At 39.2% G+C, this 22,034-nt stretch overlaps 1 pseudogene; it reads right to left on the bottom strand.

Moving 5' to 3' along the window:
- Positions 1–4,972: 4,972 nt before the first annotated feature.
- LOC147022774 (uncharacterized) overlaps positions 4,973–22,034 on the bottom strand; it is a 37,829-nt pseudogene continuing 20,767 nt past the window's right edge.

Here is a 22,034-nt window from a genome sequence, read left to right on the forward strand (position 1 = left end):
TCAAGAAAATAAAGAAGGGAGTTAAACGATAGCATCAAACATATGCATGGGACAAGGTTTCACTCTGTCCGCAAAAGGGACGCTCATCACTTATCGCTTGTGAAAAAACAGTGGATAAGAGAGTTCGTGGGCAGTATCCAATGGGCACTTCTCCATTGGAGATCACCGATAAATTTTGGCACAGGTTGTTTGTAATACCATCCCCAATTCGGCAGAAAGGAGGGGTATGTGACAGGACTGCAGACCATTTCAAGGTGCAGAGGTTGAGAAGGATAGAAAAAGAGCTTTTAAACATTGTCGTTACAGAGTTTTCCAGTTGTTCCAGGAAAAAAAATGAGCGGGGAATTTCATAGGTTCTTAACTGGGAGAAGCAGTTAAATGAAGATTGAGGAGGGGGGAATGGGGAGGGTTGGAGTGGAAAGCCAAAGTGAATGCGACTCAGAGGGAGGTAAAGGGACGATTACACCAAGCTTAGGATCGAGGTACATCAAGTACGAAGTACCAATTTTAAAAACTTGTCGATTCTGAGACAAGTTCTAATGCGAATCACTGACGCAAGATTAGCAACACTTAGCCACCTGTAATGACTTCTGCCACTGAAGGTGGATGAAGGTTATGTTTTCACCCCTGTCTGTCTGTCTGTTTGTTTGTCTGTGAGCAGGATATCTCAAAAAGTTGTGGACAGATTCAAATGAAACGTGTTGGACAGGTTGGGTAGGTGACAAGAACGAATTGATTTGAATTTAGTGAATATCCGAATCCGGATACGAGAAATTACTAAATTTTTTTAGATGGCGCCTCTGAGAGATGAGGCCAAACACAATATATAGCATTATATTTCAAAAAAGTTGTGGACAAATTATGACAAAACAAGATGGATGATTTGGTTAGGTAACAAGAACAAGCATATTAGATTTCTGTCTAGGTCCGGATCCAGATCCGACCTATCATTGGGATACCAAAGGTGAACTGTTCAGCCTGGAAGAGGTATGCGCTCCACCGAGTGCCATTCTAATTTGCATTGCTTTTGAAGTGGCACACTTTGGTCATTGAGGCATTGATAAAGTGTTGGATAAAAATCCTATCGTTATAAAAACCTTCAAAGTGTACTGTACGTTATAAAACAAGCATTAATTGAAAAATATGGACTGCTCATAATAGGTAGTGAGATCGTGAAGACAGGTGAAAGCTTGCTTTACATTTAATCGACTTTGGTGAAAGGAAGGCAATGGAGATAGTCCATCTTGGTTAAGTCCATCAGGAACAACTGAGCGTAACCCAATTTCCCAGCTTGACACTGGATGTGCTTGGTAAGATGTCTCCAAGCCAGGAAGGGCTCATGCAAGAAATGCCAAATCATTCATAGATGGAAGGCCATGATGCGGAATTTAACGTTAATGAATCCTAAGCCCCCCTCAGACATCAGTAAGTTCAGCATTTTTGGTCGCAGTCAATGTTTTCCGAACCAGAAGAAGCGAGTAACACACTTTTGTATTTCATCCACCAACGCAGTGGGTGGCTGTAAAGCAAGGACCTTGCGCAATAACATGGAAGTAACGAGGTTGTTTCTTACGGGTACTTTGCCTGGATAAGGCAGTTGGCAGAGTAGGTCTGTCCATTTCAGTAAGTGCAGTTCAATGCGTTCAGGCAAGCCTTCCCAGTTGAGCCTCACAAAATTATCAGAACCAAGGAAAATCCCGAGCATTTATTCCCATCTCTCTTCCAAAGAATATTTGTAGAGATTAAAAAAAAAATTGGGGGGGGAGGGTAGGGGATGAGAAGGATGGGGCTCGGTAGAGGGTTCAAGCCATGGTGCTTCTGTCTTTGTCCAGTTAATTTTGGCTGATGAAACTTCACTGAAGAGATCCAAACTCTGCATCATCCAAGCAACATCACCCAAGTGGTTGATGCAGACACAAATGTCATCAGCATAAGCAATGAATGCTCTTTCTAGTGTCGTTTAAACCACTCATGGTAAAGCGAGACAAAGATTTACGAAGATTATTCAGGAGGGATTCAAGAAAGGACATTGGTCGCTATTGAAAAGAAAGTGGAGGAGAGGGAGGAGAACAGCGTGAAGCAAATACGACGTGGGGTGGTGCTTCGGCAGGCCCCTGGAAATTTGCCATTCTGAGTACTTTCTGGCTGCTTGTGCTACCTTTTATGTGAAAATTATTGGGGGGGGGGGATGTGGAGGGGGTCAACTGTCTATTGTGTACTGAACAGTCCAAAAAAAATAAGGAATGGGAGAAATGAAATCAAAGTAACCAAGAAAGGAATAGGAACAACAGTCAAATGACCTAGAAATCCAATTAAGTGAGCAAGTGGTGAGAACAGCACCTTTATGTCGCAAACGACACTCCAAGCTGCTAACGATTTTCTAAGATGAAAAAGGCAAATAAAACATCGGAATTAATCCGGATCTTTTGCAGTCGAGCTGAAAGCAACATAATAGACTAAAAATAATATGTTGAAATGTAAAATTAAAGCAAAAACCGGATAGATGGAAGGCCTGCCATCATATGCTCTCCCACCAGCACCACACAGTATTACATATTTAGAAAGAGAATTTGCCTCGAATTCCCCTTTGGAATCCCCGAGGGGGGGGCAATATAAGCAGCTACAACCTTTGTCTCATGAGTTATGATGGACCTCTAGGCCCTCTAGCAAGTTTGGTTGAGATTGGATAACTAACGACAAAATGCATCGAACAAAGACAGACACCAAATTTCCCATTTTGTGACGATGATGATGATGATGACCATGTTTATGATGTAACTAGGCAAGCCCTCAAGTGTTGTCAACTAACGCTCCCAAATGCCGATCTACACGAGTTGTTGAGCTGGACACGATTGCAAAATATAAGACATTGTTGCAAAATATAATTAATTTTGTTCGGGCTGGCCGGCATTCAGGTAAACAATGTTCCCAACAAGCATATAATTGATTAATATTCCACTCGCATAATAATTAAGCGCTCATTCAAGCTTTTCATAAAATGTATTAAATGATGGACATCAATGATTGACCGTATCCTTGCTCTTTGGGTCCTCACCGAACGCAGACGAGAGTTTTGGCAGGGGCTGCTTGCAGCATATGTTGATCTCTGCAAAGCATTTGATTCAGTGAATCGGGATGCCCTCTGGAGGATTCTTGGTCTTCGTGGGGTACCACCAAAACTGATCAATCTGATGTCTGAACTATACTGTACTCTGGTACTGAGAGTGCTGTGAGATGTGGTGATACCATCTTCGACTGATTTCCAGTTGTTACTGGATTTTGTCAAGGATGTGTACTGGCCCCCACACTTTTCAGCACTTGTATGGACTAGATTCTGGGGAGGATGTCGGAGAGATCAAGCTGCAATGCATCGTTTTGGAATGTCAAGATCTCTGACCTTGATTTCGCAGATGATGCAGTCATCTTTGCGGAGAATCTGGATATCCTTTTGGGGGCCCTCGAGGTGCTGAATATGTCTGGTGTTGGCTTAATGGTTCGTGTGGTGGGCTTGGGATCCCAGGATCCTGAGTTCAAATCCCACTCGGCTGTTGAATTAATGCCAAGTGGGGTTGAAACTGCTTGTCAGCCTTCCGAGGATGGTAAAATGAGTGCCAGTTTGCTGGTATCCTCTGTCAGAGTGGCAACCTGTCCAGGATTGTGCCCAATAGCCAAGGAGACTGCTTAGGCAGCACCAAAGTTCTGCATAGAGTATGATACCAATGGATGGAGATGTTGAATGAGGAGTCGGAGCCACTGGGATTACGGGCTTCCTAGGTCAAAACTAAGATCCAATCTTTCAATGACATCTTGAATGCTGCTATCTTCTCTGTACTTGTTTGTGGTGAGGATGTTGAGGTCATGGAAAGATTTGCTTACCATGGCAATGATATTCATGCCTCTGCTGACTGTGAGCCAGAGGTCAACAGATGTCTCGGTCGGGCCTGGGGAGTCATGGATTCACTGGATCATGGGGTGTGATACTGTCGGTACCTGTGCAGGAGGATGAAAGTCCGAGTCTTCAGGTCCTTGCTGCTTACAGTATTGCTCTATGGATGTGAGTCTTGGACTCTGACCAGGGATCTGAGATGGAGACATAATACCTTTGGTACCAGGTCTCTTCGGAGAATCCTTGGCTATGGCTGGTTGTACTTTGTGTCTAATGAGCGGTTGCTGAGAGAGACTCAAATGAGATTTGTTACCTGCATAGTCCGTGAGCGTCAGCTGCGGCTGTCTGGCCATGTGGCTCGTTTTCCTAATGCTGATCCTGCTCACCAGATTCTCTCAGTGAGGGAGCCTCATGAGTGGAGGCCAATGGGCTGACCACGTGCCTCGTGGTTGTAACAGGTTGATCAGCATCTCAAGGCGATGGGGATGGGCCAGGCATCTATCTGGGGGGTGGCCAGATGGGGGCCCCTGGAGTACCGGCGGTAAGTGGATGCAGCAACGTGCTGCTCTGTCGCATGCTCCCATACCTGACCTGACCTTGTTCTATGTTATGTTTGTGCAGTTAAAAAGGAATATTGTTGACAGAAACCTTGAAATTGGACCTTTGCATTGTCCCACCATAATCGCCGATCTGTAAACTGGGACTTGTAATTAAGCAAGAAGGAACATCCACTTTCAAAGGCACCCCGAAAAGTGGGGTATCAAAAACAGCAACATTAAGCTTCGAAAATAAATGATGATTTGGAAACAACTTGGTAGTGTAATGGTTAGAGTGTCCCCTCCGAATCTGGGAGGTCGGCGGTTCAAACTCCGGCCGAGCCATACCAAAATCTTTAAAAAGATTGAAAAGAGATCTGTACACATTTTCAGATGTTTACAGCTGAAACACAAGGATACTGAAAGTTAGTGCTTCAGCTGCTTCTGTTGGCACATCCTGGCCATCGGTTGCAGCAGTCAAAAAAGTCATGTTAAAAACATCCAAGCTTAGTTCATGTGTGCCAAGGCATAAATCCATTTTACAAGCCACTCACATGGCCAGTTCCTGATTTCTCCCTCCTTTGCCATGTCGTCAAACATCCACAGTGGTTTCACAGCTAGCCAGCAGGCAAACACCAAGGCCATGTGCCGCTGCAGCTTGTGCCAGAAAAATTCAGCCTCTTGGAAGGGAAGGTCCTTAACCCAATGATAACAGCAGCCCTTTCAACATCCTGGAGAGTGCCAACCAAATCTGCTGGTGGAGATCCTGAGGTGACCACAGCAAGGAGCCGACAAGCCACCATGGTCAGCTTTCTGTAGAAGCGAGCTCCTGCATAAACGCCCCCCCCCCCATTATGCCAGTTGAAAGCACAAGAGTAGAATAGCTTAAGGAGGTCGCACGTTGTTCAGCCGCTTCCAGGACGAGCTTGTTATTGCCAACAATAATGTTGCGGACGTGTGAAAAGCTCTTTGGTGCACTATGATGGCTGCCTGCTTTGGCTGTAACTTTAATTTGCAGGAAGTCCGTCACAGAAGAGGATCAGAGATTTTTGCGCTTCTGGAAAGATGCTAACAAAGATCCGGGTCCAATAACAAACACGCCACCCAAAAGACGTCATTTGCCGTGATGGTTTCCCTTGATGCCTGCATAAAGAGTCCGTCCAAAGCCTACCCAGAAGTCAGGCCACAGTAGGCCAGTCAAACTTCTCCAGTGTTCTTTGGGTCCACAGAAATGATGCTCCTTATCCAGGTAGACCTCTCCATGGAAATAATGAAGGAAGTTGCTAACCTCAGAGTCAAGCTCCTCATGCACAATGGCATAGAGGCCAACACCAGCTTGAGATAGCTCTGGGACTAGTGTTGAAAGATCAGCTGCTTCCTCCCTGCATAAAGATCATCTTGGCCTTCGTACAACCATCACCACAGTGCATTGTTTCTTCCACAGCTCTGCGGCTTTGAAGGATCGTTTGTCATGATCCGTCGTTACAAGGTCTGCATCCGCAAAATATTGCAAGTCACCAGCTATTTCGTTGCTTACAGGAGGAGCTGTAAACATCGATGCCGTTGCTATTACTCCAACAATGGCTCCTACCCCGACGCCAACCATGCATGAGGCAGGATGCTTCCAGCCCCAACGTGATGAGGCCATGGTCATCTGGCTATCGCAGCACCAGAACAGATCCACACCTTTTAATAGTGAGATGGCAGGGTTGGTGCAACACAGGTATGTGCTGCTTCCTTGAATGACACTCAGCATTTAAAAGGATAGAACACGGACAATCCCCATCAGTTGGCATCCAGGGGGAGGAGGAAAGTCCTCCTGACAAAACACGCCGCTGAGTACGGTGAGAAAAGTGAAGCTAATGGTGTGACGTTGCTGGTACCCAGAGTATCCCAGGAAGTGATGGAACTTCCCCCCAAGCTCAGTGGCTATGTTAAGTGTTTGGCTCATCAGTTTGCCAATGTGTGCGAGTGGCAACATAATTACGAGCCTTAGACCTTGTACTGTTGGTTCCCGACATTTGCGGTTCTGTTATTCACGGACCCGGCATATTTGCTGTTCATAAAATGTGAACTTCTACATTCACAGCCCTGTGATTCACATATTCATGGGCTTTTTTCACATTTTCGTGGGTGTATTTGCAATTTTTCGCGTTTTTTTAATTTTCTTCACGTTTTCACAGTTATTTTGTGGGCATATTCACGGTTTTTCACAGTTTTGTTGATTTTTCCACATGAATCACAAACTGTCGAGAACCTATCCCCCTTTTTCCCATTTAAACAATGTCCCGGCATTCGCAGATTCGGCATTTGTGGCATTTTTCAGGCACTTCAGCAGCATTTTTCATTTCAAATTTCATTTGTGACTCATTTTGTGGCGTATGCCCAACAAATGTTGAGGTCCAACAGAATATTATGTAAATGGTAGCTCACAGAAATCAGGTGGCAGTCTGAGAAACTGGAAGGAGGAATTCCTGTAGTAGGGGAGAGATTAATGAAAAGTGAGTTGACATGGAACTGATCGAGCCGAGCGAGGGACACCTGATTATTAGCAACCTCTCACCAAATAAATTGATGGATTGTAGGATTTTGTAAACGCTAGACACCATGCTGACCAAAGCCCCTAACTAGATCAGCTAGCAGTTGGGATGGTCCAGGATGAGGTTCTGCACCGTTCCAGGCCGGTGAAAATTGTTCCTGATCGCATCAATAAATTTGTGCAGGTCATAAAAGTGATCTTTGATGTCAATATGCCTTTTTCTAAAGGTTTAGTGAAGGAATTTGAGAATTTGAGATTTTTTTTTGTGTCCAATTTCGAGGCTCGAATAAGAGCTAAAACACGGAATGGATAACAAATGGAGCAGGAGAAAAGAAGGGTGGGAGAGGGAAGCGCAAAACAGGAGGGGGCAGAGACATTAGGATATCTGTGGGAGGGAGAGGGATGGGGGCAAACAAGATGGACACTACAGGGACTTTCAGGAAGCAAAGCAGGGAATTTGAAGGAGGTGGGTTTGGGGTGGATTAACGGGGGTAAGTAAAGATCATGGTTTTGAATGGGGGAAGATAAGAGGTGGTGGTGAACAGCTGTTTTGAAGACCTGGAGGGAAGAGTGGGATTGAAGAGGGTGGGAGTTTGTTCCAGAGGTGGGAAAAAAGAGGAATGAAAGAGTGCAGGTGAGCATTAATACAGGGTGTCCCAAAAGTCACCTCGGGATTTAGAAATTAAATAACATTTCTGTTTTTAAACAATTTGTTTTTCTTTTCTTTTCAGAATTTAGATTAACAATTGGAAATTGCCCATGGAGAAATTCACAAATGAACAAAGAACAAAGAACAAAAATGGTGGAATTTTATTTTAAATTTCATCGATCAATTATTCTCACCCAAAGAGCACGGACACCGAATAATTTCAAGAAATTCAGAAATTTCTTGGCCATCGCGTTCTCCTGATTTGACGCCTCCCGATTATTTTCTTTCGGGTTACCTGATGGAGCGTGTATACATCAATAAGTCCCATACTATTCAGCAGCTCAAGGACAACATCTGTGCAGAAATTCGAGGGTTGCAGCCAGAGTTATTGTTATGCTGTTATGGAAAATGCTGTCGAAAGAGCCCGTCTCTGCGAAGCCGAAAATGGAGGACATCTCAGCTGCATCATTTTACAGAAATAAAGCAAATTTATCTCCATCTTGTAAATTTTATTTTGGTATAAAAATAATCATAAATTATTTAAAAACCAGAAATTTTATTTCATTTCTAAATCCCTTGGTGACTTTTGGGACACCCTGCACTTGATTTTGGTCGTTTCACCAGAAGGGGTTTGCTGGCAGACCTTGAGCACCCTGCAGAAAATATGGGGTGGTGGCAGGGGGGGGGACAGATCACAGACAGAGCGGGGGAGGGGGGCAAGGCTGGAGAGGAGACTCGAGAAGACAAAAAGATCACCGACCTGCCTGCGGTGAGAGAGTGAGAGACCCAAAACTCAACTTAATCACAGGAGATAACAATGATCCTAAAAGCCTTGATTTCCACAGTGTGAATTCGAGCTTTGTGTGAGGCAGGAGCACTACCCCAGATGGGGGAGCAGTACTCCATCAGACTGCAGATGAAAGCTTTGTACATGGTCAGGCGCTCAGGTGTGCCAGGAGATGGTGAGAGGTGAAACATCATCATCATCATTATCATCATCATATGGTGATAATATATCTTAGTCATTGTTTGTAGGGAATTTTTGAACATCATATGATTCCCCCTCAGACATTTCAGAGGCACTATCCAGAAAATTCTCATTAATTAACTCCTGAGATGCATTGGTAATTTGAGGTGTGCCTGTTTCAGCCTACACTGTTTCAGTAGGAGTTATGAGTAGGGTTGGTGGGGGGGGGGTGAGGGTGAGAGATTTTAATGTAACCTTGGGTGATAAAACAGAAACTACAACAGATTGGACAATCTGCGGCTCTTCTTCCATACTTCCGCCATGCACAGGCATGCTTTCTGAGGCAGGGAACACATCGGCTATTGAGGATGAAAAGTTGCTAGTGGGTAAGTTAGGGTACTGTGAAAGAAGGGGGGGTGGAAGTACAGTAATTTTTAAGCCCTTTTTCTTCCTCAGTGGAGTGTCCACGTGATTCGTCATCATTCGCACAAGAAGGGATCAAGGCAGCTTTGCTCCTAACTTCCTCTGGAGGTGAGACACATTTACCTTCCGAGACACTCTGAAGACCGATTTCTACCACAACAGATGGTTTACATTTTCATATGATATTAACTCATACCGAATACCCGTGGATTTTGGATCGGATGAAACTGGATTTGTGTCCAACATTACGAACTATTTGGTAGCCAAAACCACCTTGTTTCCCTTATGGGGAGTTACATTCTGAGGCATTCTCATCTTCCTTAAAGAGGAAACAAGTGTAAAGCCATTCAAAAATACTCGATTAACTGCTATCAGAGACCTTCGAAGTTGATGCTATATCGTCTGAGACAACAACTAGGGTAGAGGTCCCACGATTGTAAGAAGGGTAGCATGTGGAACAATGTTGGCCAAAGATGCCCCCCTCTCATGCACTGATGGAGGACTTTCTTCGAAGCCATAATAAGAAACTTCTCAGCTATCCTGTGTCAGTCCGTAAATGCAAAGATACAAATACTCTTGTCTTTACTATTCCTTCCCTAACTACCAACCTCATGAAGCATTTATCATCCCTCTTTAAATTTTTGCTTCTCTTTCATAAATATTATTTTTTCATTTCCAAAACTTTCCTATTGACATCCTCGAATAAAGAAGAGATTAATGACCTCTTATTGAAACGGGGGTGGATACTTCGAGACCTGGGAGGGCTCCGTTTCCTCTCCTGAATTTCGCGTATGGAGATAACAACAAACAACAGACACAGACACACACACACACACACACACACACACACACACACACACACACACACACACACACACACACACACACACACACACACACACACACACACACACACACACACACACATCGTGTATTCATGAAAAAAATAACATAGAAGGAGATAGGAGTAAGGGAAATGGAGAGACCTCAACACAGGGCATTAAAGTGCCACGACCACTACTCATAAAGGGAAGTTCAGCATATTCATTTGGATTTGCTTGAGTTTGTATCAAAACCAAGGTGGACAGCACTGTGTCAGCATTGTGGCTTGACGATCCAGACAAAAACAGTGAATACAAAACATGGAAGGGCAAGTATGGAGCATATAAGGCTCAGAAGGAATGATCAAAACTCCATAATTTTTGTGTACATACAACAATGTACTCATGTAGATGTTCTCCAATATTAACAATAATAATAATGATCATCATCATATATAGTACCATGCCCTATGCAGAGCATTGTTGCTGCCGAAACGGCTACTCAGCTACAATCCTGGTCAGATTGGCACTCCGACTCAGGAAGTCAGGGAAATAATTTGGAATTTGTTCAGGGTGCCGGCAATAGCTCACCTACTCTTCGAAAAGGACATTGTGGGATCTTTAACATCCACCAACTAATGCCAGCAGATGGGACAACACATTTAACGTCCATCCGAGGGACGGTGCAAACATTGATAAACCACCTTGCCTGTAGCCTGGCGTTGGCTCAGCAGTTAGGGTGGTAGCTTGGGATCCTAGGATCCTGAGTTTGAGTCCTCGTTGGCCACCGAGTTAACACTAGGGGGTTGACTCAGCCTGTCATCCTTCCGAGGTCGGCGAAATGAGCACCAGTGTACTGGTAATAGGGGCACTGCATCAGCGGCATATCCGCATCTCCAACCATTGATGCAACCAGCAGCCAAAAAGGCTGCACACGATCGGCACCTTGACCGTGAAACACCAAGATGACAGTTTATAACGAAGTCGACATTCAAACCCAGGCTAGACAGCTTAGAGGTGAGTGTGCGTCGCTCCAGACGAGTCCACCAGCCATTTCCCAACATCACAAAACATATTCAAATAAACCTGAAGAGCACTTCGTGGTGTGCATGTCTCCACACGGATGATTAGTTTACGTTATGTATCCCACCGATAGCTCGACCGGATCTGGATTGGGATCTGAACCAAAATCTAATCGGCTTGTTTTTGTCACCTAACCCACTCATACACCAAGTTTTGTCATAACTCGTCCACAACCTCTTGGAATATCAATGAAAATGGTTCTCAATGGTGAAGAATAAATTTTAAAATTAAAAAATTCTCATATCTGGATCTGTATTCAGATCTTCACTAAAATTTAATCAATTCTACCTTGTTAGACACCCAACCTGTCCACCAAATTTCATCCGTCCACAACTTTTTGAGATATCGTACTTTATATCGTTTTTAGCCAAATCTCTCAATGGTGAAGAATCACTTAAAAAAATTCTAGTTACCTGATCCGGATCTTCACCAAAATCTAACCGTTTCGTCTTCGTTAAACACTCAACCTTTCCACCAAATTTAAGCTGAATCCGTCCACAACATTCTGAAATATCCAGCACACAACAAAGAACCAGACAGAGAGGGGTGAAAAGGTAACCTCGCCCACCTTCGGTGGTGGACGTAATAAGAGTCACTGCAAGAGAGGTTACATTATTGTTTTCAGCAAATTTACAAGTCGCGGTCATCTCGCAAATTTCCTTTACCCACGTGTCAACCAACCTCCCAACTTTCAAACCTGGTGGAGTTTCCGTGCAAAACGAATAAGTGGCGTGAGAGTGGACAGCTTATTCTCCAGCCACATCTGCGTTGCTCATTCTTATGTGCATAGCCATCTAATACCTTGCCTTAATGATGTGGAATCGACGGGGATTCGGAGTATTAGGAAGCCAGGGCGTATTGGATGGCACGGCTTGATTGGACAGGAAGGGACATTAGGGAGTCTGTGATGGATGTGTTCGCACATTCTTGTGCTGAAAAACAAACAGCTTGTCTCATCAAGTGAAGTTTATTATCCAGAATGAATGGGCAGGTAATTGATCAATCCAAGACCTTATCTTATCACATGGACTGATCACAACCATATCACTGCATTGCTGTACATAATGCCTCAGAATGACGTAACAAGTTCGAGGGCAGAAAACCTTCAAGTTCATCACTGTCAGTGTAAAACCAATACTTTTATGGTGAAAGCGACTCGCTTGACTCGCAATACACCATTCCAGCAGATGATTTCACCACTGAGTTTCAACAATGAAGATCAATCAATTGTTCACAAATTTTACATCACAAATTTCATGATAACTAAAAATTCTTAAAAGTTATTTCTCTCTGGCTCAGGTGGTCTTCTTTGCCACATTGTTGAGACAGCCAAGTGATCAGAGTCTATACTAATCATGCATTGGCTCCCAAACTATGCTCTTCCAAACTAAAATCTTCATCTTTCACACTCGAGCATTCTTCGGAAGGTTGTGTTCCATTTGCCATCCCAATTCTACCCCCATGAACCCTCCCCAAGTCCATCTCTTTCTGGATTTCCAGTTTTTCTTCCACTTATGTGATTGAAAGTTTTCTGCAGTATCCATCTTGTTTACCCCTGTGCCCTCCCCTTGCCCTCATTTGTCACCCACGTACATTTTTCTTCAAGTTTTCCTCCATTTTGTACTTCAAACCAGCTGTTGGTGTGTTACTCCCACCCACCCCCCTCCACCCCCCTCCACCGACCCCCAATCCCCACCACCATTCCCTCTCTATTTGTACTGCTCTTTTCATTCTGTTATGTCTTGGTTAGTTCTGTGTTCCAGCTCGACACTATAAAAACTATATGGTATTCATGGAATACATACCCCACACAGTCTTGAGAAGGACTTGTGCGAGCCAACTTTTTGTTTTGTAAGGATTTTTTTTCTTTGATCCAATATGGCTGCCAGATCAAATGACCAATGATGTCATCTTTATTAAACCATATTTCCCATGGGTAGTTGATGAATTAGTTAAATTGTGCATTGAACGGTCAAGTGATTTCTCCCACAAATATTTTCAAATACTTTCTCGAAGATCCAATATGGCTGCCAGACCACATGATGGTCATTTTTATAAAAAGCCTGTTCAAATTCCAAGACAATTGGATGAAAATTGAGGATTTAAGAAATTTGGCTAATGTTGACCTTTTGACTTGTGTTGACCTCAAAAATAATTGGTAGTTGAATTCAATGACCAAATGTGCAAATCCTCTTCAAATTTCAAGTCAATCGGATGAAAATTCACATTTTTAGAAATTCCGGCCAATGCTGACCTTTTGGTCAATGTTGACTTTAAAAATTATTGGTGGTTGAATTTAGTGATCTGATATGCAAATCCTTTTCAAATTTCAAGTCAATTGGATGAAAATTAAGGATTTCAGAAATTTGGCCGACATTGACCTTTTGGCTTATGTTTACTTCAAAAATTATTGGTGGTTGAATTCATTGAGGTGGTGTGAAAATCCTGTTCAAATTTCATGTCAATCGGATGAAAATTGGCGATTTCAGAAATTTCGGCCTATGTTGACCTTTTGGCCTTTGTTGACTTCAGAAGTACTTGGTGGTTGAATTCAGTGACCTGACATGCAAATTATCTTCAAATTTCTAGTCAATCGGATGAAAATTGAGGACTTTTGAAAATTGGCCTACGTTGACCTCAAAAGAGTGACTGCTATATCTGATGGTCATATAACATGTGGTAAAGTTTCAATCTCCTCTGCTGAACGGTTTTCGATGTACACTCTTAACAAAATGCAGACATGATGTACAATGTACGGTGTACGACATACGCCATATGTACGTACGTTACCGATCGCTTAACCCTGCTTTTCGCTTCATGAGCGCAGGGTAAAAATTGTCAAGAGAAATGTAATCATTCAACAAGGTCCTAAAAAGTCTCTTGCGAGCAGCAGCCAGAGTATCGCCACGAAACACAGATATCACTGAAAATTCATTATCTTCAATCTTTACGTTAGATGCATCCATCACAATCATTGCACATCGGGTTCATTTTTTGGTTTTCGGAGCTAGGAAATTTCAGGCATTGTTATTATTATTATTATTAATTATTATCATTATTGCTATTATTATTATTGTTATTATTATTTTCGTCATCCATCTATTCACCGCTTGGTGGGTCGCGTCACTAATTATACGAGCATCAAGAACGTTCCTCGCCACAAGATGCCAGTTTATTATTATCCAGTCTTGGATGTGATGACTTTGCAGAGGATTCTGGCATCCCCTCGCAAACCTGTCCTTTAGATGTTTTGAGTTCCAAGAAATGTTTGCCTGTTTCGTGTTTCTGTCGAAGCACATGTAAGCTGCATCTGCGAGGATACCCGACTGGAATCCAATACACTGAATGACTTATCACTTCCCTCTTAAAGTTCTTGAAATTCGTGTGAATGTACAAATGTGTCTCATTCCTCATCCTGCATGTGATATGTGTACAAGTTCCTCCATTAGCCTCAATCTGGATGTGGATTGGGAAAAGGATGGCCGACTTTGCACTCTCATTGTATCATTTTGAAGCATGCTTACAACAAGTTTAATAAAGCATCTTGCTATTAATTACAATTGGTCAATGGCTTTGACACCAATACAAATTTATATTATGGACCCTCAGCATCAAAAAGCCACACATATCAATCAAACACTTTCAACTGGAGTACCTCAACACCATTAGAGCATTTAAATTGCATCAGAAGTGGCAATAAATGGGAATTTTTGCTCCCAGCTTGCTGGCTAGATGATAGAAGACGCCATTTACATTTTTGCCATCCCAATCCCTATCTCGTTTTGAATCACCCCATGTGGGCACGGACAACTTTCTCGTGTTTATAAAAGTTGATCAGCATGTCAATGGCAGATTAATCCTGCTGGCAACCCACGACAATGATAAACACGTGACAGCATATTGTCGTTATTCAGCTGATAAGAATCTCCTGTTTAACCAGCCAGTGATAGTGGCATTGGTCAAACAGTGCTAGAATAGGTTTGTAACTTCCACCACTGAAGGTGGAAGGAAGTTATGTTTCACACATTTCTGTCTGTTTGTTACTTGCAAAATCGAAGAGTTTTTCAAGTGGATTGGTGAGACGATTTTGTTATGATGAGCAGATGATAAATGGGGCTTCTGGGACACCCATTCAATTGAATGGGGGAAAAGGGAAAAACTTTCTGACTCAAGCCCCAAAAGCTCAAAATAGGAGACTGATTTTCTCGCCACCTATCCCCCTTCCCTCCCATACAAGCAAATGTAAAATTGAGAATGATTTTCTCCCCACCTATCCCTCCCATACAAGCAAATCTAAAATTGAGACGATGAAAGATTGAGACTGACTGATTAAAGCACTTCGTCCCCCAAACATAATCACAGTCCTTTTATATTTTCATTCCACTCATAGAGCGAACCAATGAATATTTGCCCACGTTCTACTTCAGGGAAGAACTTAATTTTCTTATCACATTCATTTCCATCGAGTGTATTCACAAAGAATAACTTGGAACTTGGTTTTTGGTACAAGTGTCTTTGTTGAGCAGAAATGAAATGATAATCTTCTCTCAATGCTCTTATTTGACCACCTCCTGAGCCACATATCATTTAGAGATTGTCGTAAATTGTTTTTCCATTGTTCAATTGATAACTATCAAAGTTTTCAGTCCATTCAAAGATATTTTTTTCTTCTTTACATGCTCCTTATTATTTGTAATTAAATTGATTCGCTTATTTGTTTTATCTACTTTTACCCCGGTTATTTCTTCAATAAGACTTATTTGATATTTCTCACATTCTTTATGTTTCCCATTTAAATACCAAGGCTGATTACATCACCACTCTTTGGTTATTGCTTGGTTCTATCATTTATAAATCAGTAAAAAGATGGTGGGAGCCTGTTAAAATTCCCAACCCAATATCTTAACACATACTTAAAACCATAAGGGAGACCATTGATTCCATTCTCAAAACTATATATTTTATCATCAAAAGCTCCTAATGCTTTCTTATTTATCTCTTCTGTATATAATTGATGTTTATAACTTCTTATTGTATTCATTTTTCTGTACTCTTCCTTCTTTAAGGTTAAACAGTTGTAATAATGTTTAAAGTTTATTGTTTCCTTGATTATATTTTTATTTATTCCCTTTAGCTTCTTATCACACCTTTCAATATTATTATTATTATCAATATATGTAAAAGCATAAGAATTTGATGTCAATCTTATAAATTCACCCATCACCTTCCCACCCAATTCATCTTTAAACTTACCAATAACCTTTTTATTCTTTGATGAAAACAACACATCACCTGACTTATAATTACTTGTAATATATATATATATATATATATATATATATATATATATATATATATATATATATATATATATATATATATATATATATATATATATACATATACATATATATATATATATATATACATATACATATATATATATATATATACCTGGTGTTGGCAAAGTGGTGAGGGCAGAGGCTTGGGATCCAGAAGGTCCTGAGTTCAAGCCCCGTTGGGCCACTGAATTAATACACCAGGGGGTTGACTCAGCCTGTCATCCTTCCGAGGTCGGCGAAGTGAGTACCAGTGTACTGGGCTGGTGTATACCCCGGTTAAAATAGGTGTATCATATCCCTATGTCATAAGAGGCGACCAGGGTTGCGTCAGGAAGGGCATCCGGCGTAAAACATGTGCCAAATCACTATGCGGATCATACGGATGATCCGCTGTAGCGACCCCCTAACGGGAGCAGCTGAAAGAAGAAGAAGATATATATATATATATATATATATATATATATATATATATATATATATATATATATCAATATTATCAATCATATTCTCATAGACATCACTTGTCTTAATTTCTATTATAAAACTATCTGTATCCAAATATAACAAAGACACATTATCCGAACACTTTGATTTTAAATTATTATAGTAATAGTCATACATTAACGACTTTGACAAGTCAAGAATTGATGTTCCTATATAAATAGGTTTATCCATTTCAATACTCTATTTTTTCACATGAATAGCAAAAAAGTTCTCTGAAAACACCTCGGCTCACTCAAAACTTGGTCCATTGAATTAACTTTGAAGTCTGTTTCCAAGATGGAGCAAGTCTTATGTTTTGTTGATTCCTAACATTTATCATAGTTTTTGCAAATACAGCATTATTCGGAAATTTATAAAAGTTCTTCTCAAAATCTGTTTTTGCTTCTGTTCTCCTTTTTGTATAAAAATCAATATACTTCTTTAACAAATCACTTTGTTTAAATTTCAAAATCCGATGCATTTTCCTCACTCTCAACCCAGCAGAAAAATATTGTTTCAAGTTCCTTTGATGCAAAACATAACTTTCTTTATCATTTAATGTAGTAAGTATTTTTTCTGGAGATTTACCTATTATATTAAATGACTGTTGGTAATCACTTAACCATTCTTTTCTTGGACTTTCTTTATCAGGGGCAAAAGGGAGGTCTTTATGTTTGTGATGAAGTTCTTCTGGATATTTTAAATCAATCTCAAAATAATACCCAACTTCAGCTTCATCCAATTATTTTTGAGAGGAGCCAAAAATGTCTTGTAAAACGTTTTCATAATGTTTTTCTTGAACCCATTTAAGTTTTCCATAAGGTAAAGATTGAGACAAAGCCCACCCATACAAATTGTTAGCATCAAAATACATCAGGTAAGAGTTGTCCTCATTCTTATTATAATCAGGAAGATATTTGTTATTTGCTTTAGCATATCTCTTGTAACAACTTGAGATATTCCTCCTTGTTTAGCCTTCTCTATCATTAAAAGCATATCTATATGACTGATTAATTCCAAATTCTGTTTTGTCATTTTTAACAGAGCACTCCCAGCCAAACCCGGGGATGTGTAATAGTGAGGGGGATCAAATCCATTCTAATTTTTATTATGACAGTGTTCTAAAAGTTTCAAACACATCAGCCTAAAACAATACATCAGTTTTAAGATACAAATCATGATATTCTCCAAGATTCTTTATTTTAAACTTCTCCCAAACCTTTTTAGCTTGTGTATAATCTCTATCGGAAATATGAGTTTTATTCAACTTGTGATATAAACTTTCCCTTGAAGGAAGTTGTGTTTCTTTAAACTTCTCAAATGAATCCATGTAGTCATACGGATATATTCCCTTTTGTGATAAGAGGTCAATCTCTTTTTGATTTGAGAAATGCATTTAAGATTCGGTAAGTTTTTAATATTTGATGATAAGTTAGATAATGGACTTGCCATAAACTTGTATAAATGTGTCAAGAAATCTGATATGGGCTATGGGGGATGTATGAATTGTTTTTGTGAATGAGATGTATTTTGATCTGTGTTATGAATGGCAGAAATATCTCCAGATGTCTTTGAAAGTGCATTTATAAATAGATGTGTGTCATAGTGAGCGTTGTTGTGAAGAAAGACAGGAAAAAAGTTTGGGGGCTTGTAATTGAGATTACAACGGGAATGAACTGGTCCTCTATATTTTCCAGTAAGATGACAATGATCCCGAACTTTGACCTCTCCCTCAATTTTCTCCTCACAAATATGACATACTGTTCTTTCTAAATTACTTTTCTCTCCCTTTGTTGATGACATTGGTTTATAGGTTTTAACCATTATTTATCTTCATCTTATGCAGTCTTTTTCCAATCATTTCACAAACTCCTCTGAGACATCTCTCCTCTATAAAGTTCAAACTTGTTGTACTCAACACCAACAGATGATTTGATATCATAACAGAAACCACAAGGAGTATGTTTTTGATATTTATTTGTGGATGATTTATTTGGATTTGGAGAAAGAGTATCTATCTTTTCAAGGATACTTTCAAAATCAGCATATATCACAAAAGGGTGTTTTCTAGATTTGTTTAAATCTTTGAATGATATGTTTGAACTTGCTTTTGGTAAATTGATTACAGTTGATTTATGATTACAACAATATTTTGAATGTTGATTTAATCGTTCGTTTGTATGAAAGGAGTTGAGACATCTCTTTCAAGGATATGTTTTACATTTTCTCTTCTATAGTTGTGATTTAGATAAGGCCAAAAAAAAAAAATGTTGCATTGGCGTAACCCGCCCGACCCTAAAAATTCCGCCGACCCTACGTTTTTTTTTTGTTTTTTTGCTATCGAAAAATTTTGCCGACCCTATTTTATTGCTATTTTTGTTGTTTTGCTATCGTTTTCAAGTATCTTGTTGATTGCGATCGCGATCGCAAAAACCCGGAAGTGTTTCGGACAGAACCCGCCGACAAAAAGGGTGGTACTCGAGCCGGGGGAGATTTTGGGAGGGATTTATTAGGAAAAAAAAAAAAAAAAAAAAAAAAAAAGATCCCGACCGACCTACCCTATTTTTCAGTGACCCGTTACGCCAATGCAACATTTTTTTTTTTTGGCCTAATCTTGATAAATTTTTGATGAAAGCATAATGTGATTTTTCCTTTGAAGTAAAGTGGAGAAGGTCAATGTGTTTTTATTTTATATTTTTTTTATTTTTAATATCTGAACTTTGTTTGTATCCGTTAGTCCATATACATTAACAGATAGATTTTTCATTTTCTCAAATTTAGGAATATCTCTCAATAAGAGTGGAAACTTTAAATCTTTAACATTTAATTTATCCTCGTATTTCTTATAATGTTCAACCCTTTCAGGTTTCCATTGTGGAGGATGTAAGTGAGCAAGAACAGACCATAGAAAACATTTATTGTCTTTGTTTTGAATATTAACAACCGCTTTCTTAAGTTATATCTCTTTTAGTAAATCAACATAAGAAGAAGCTTGAAGAGGATCTGATTTTAAGATGTGTATATCGAAAAAGATGATTTTTGTAATCGCAAATCCACTACCTTCGACAGTGTTATCAACATCTTGTTCTTGTCTCTGGAGTTCATCGTAAACATCACATCTTACAAAATCTTGAAATGATGAGATAAAGTAAGGGTTTGTCCTCATATAGGGAGTAGTTTCATCGCCTTCTTTTACCATCTTCAATTTTACTCCCATGTAAAACTTAAAAGTTTTCATTTCACTTAATGTGTATTTAATAAGAGTTTCGATACTTTGTTTAACCATATCAACAGCTTCCATAATTGTCGATGGTCCAGGATCTTGAAAGCGAAACAATCTTATTTTTATATGTCCTTTAAATGCCCCATCAGTGTTCTCAATGGAGAATTTAGTGGCACCTTCCCTTTCTTCATTGTTCATGTGTTTGTGTGATTGAAGGTGTTTATTATAAACAAAAATTAAGAATATCATTATCATATCTATCACAATGATTTGTTTCTTGGTCAAGTGGAGATATTTGTCTGAAAAGATTGAATGTGTGTTTGTTGGTTTGAAAGTGTTTTTTTTTTATAACATTTATATTCATGATTACAAACATCGCAGTACGTTGTATTGACCATATTTATATTACAAACTTTGCTTAAAATAAAATTTTCTTGATGAAAAATCCATTTAATTTATTGGTGAATCTGTGCTGAAAACCATTTTATCCTAAAACATTTTTCACATAATAAATACAATGTATCAAGACACAAAAGACAAGTTTCAATGAATCTCTTCATTTGTAAAAGATACTGAGAAATATGTCGAGGATTTAAATTGAATAAAGATAAATATAACAACAATTGGATAAAAACAATTATGGTGAATAATATGAGTTCTTCAATTTCCCTCAATGGAAGGGCTTTCAGTACATCTGGAAGAACATAAATTAAAGTAGCTCTAACAAAAGTATCTCCTCTCCTTCTGGCAATATATTCAAAACAAGAAAAAGCAATTAAACATGAAAAAGTATCAAAAAAGAAAAACCTCATGGATGAAGTTTTAGAAGGAAAAGATAAGACCATCTGTAATATGCAGGGAGAAATTTGTATTTTTTTCAACAACCCAAAATATGTAAATCCTGATGAAATAAAGGATGTTAATATATCAGGTAAAATGACATTGATTTCAATAGTAGTTAAGGACCATTTTAAAATTACCTTTAGTATAAAAAATGTTGTAGTTGAATCTGTTTATGAAAAAAAGTATATAGATATCGATGGTAATGTTTTTTTTCTACTAATTAAATACGAGTCATTATTCAACTGAAGATTTTGAAGATTATGAGAGTGATGATAGTATCTTTGTTGGAACTTTGTTGGAATCGATGAAATACAGTTATGATACCGAGAGTTTGTGTTCAAACGATAGTTATGAAAGTAGTTTTATAGATGATTGTGAAAGCACCAATGAAAGTACCGAAGATGAATTTTATTTGAAGTAAACTTTTACTTTATAAATATGAATAGTTTACTAGATTTTGAGCCTCTTGAATTTCCTGATTCTCCACATGCCAAATTTGAGAATTGTCCTGCGTGTGAAAGACGGGGATTAAACACAGTCAAAAGCCTTTAAACAATGTATATTATGTGATTATCTTCGAATTAATGAGAATAAAAAATATAAAAAGGAATATAATTATTTGAGATTTTCACCAAAAATGAATTACTTTAAAAGATTGATTCAAGAAATGAATGTAAAGTATGAGGGTGATAATACACCTTTTCTTATAAGAGAAGAGACTGAACAAATGACGACCTTGTTTCGTGGATTGATGATTTATATTTTTAACGATTGTCATTTTCAGGGAAATGTCAACACAAGATTTTGTATAAATCAAATAATGGATTATCTTGAAATTAAACCTGAACTTAAGAAAAAGTTTCCAAAAAAGGAGGTGTTTCTTAAAGAGTTCCATAGAGTTTCTAAAAAAGCCAATTAAAAAAATTAAATAACCTGTTTTCCAAATATATAAATGAATGATTTTTTACCCATTTGGGAAAATAAGATAAAATTTAACATTTTTTCGGAAAATAAGATAAAAAATAAATCTTCCAAATTCATGAAGATTTCTCATAGTTGGTTCAAGCAGATGTGGAAAAACTTGCTGACTTTTAAAGATGCTCCTTACTCCCAACTTTTTAGATTATGATAATTTAATAATTTTCAAAAAGTTGAGTTTTCAACCTGAGTATCAAATACTCTCACAAGGTTTTAATGCTGGTCTTCAAAAAGAAGATATAAACGGTTTATTTAAACTTC

Source organism: Eptatretus burgeri, chromosome 7 (genome assembly GCF_056783735.1).
Source record: "Eptatretus burgeri isolate ZD-2024b chromosome 7, Ebu_testis_v1, whole genome shotgun sequence".
NCBI classification, from domain to species: domain Eukaryota; kingdom Metazoa; phylum Chordata; class Myxini; order Myxiniformes; family Myxinidae; genus Eptatretus; species Eptatretus burgeri.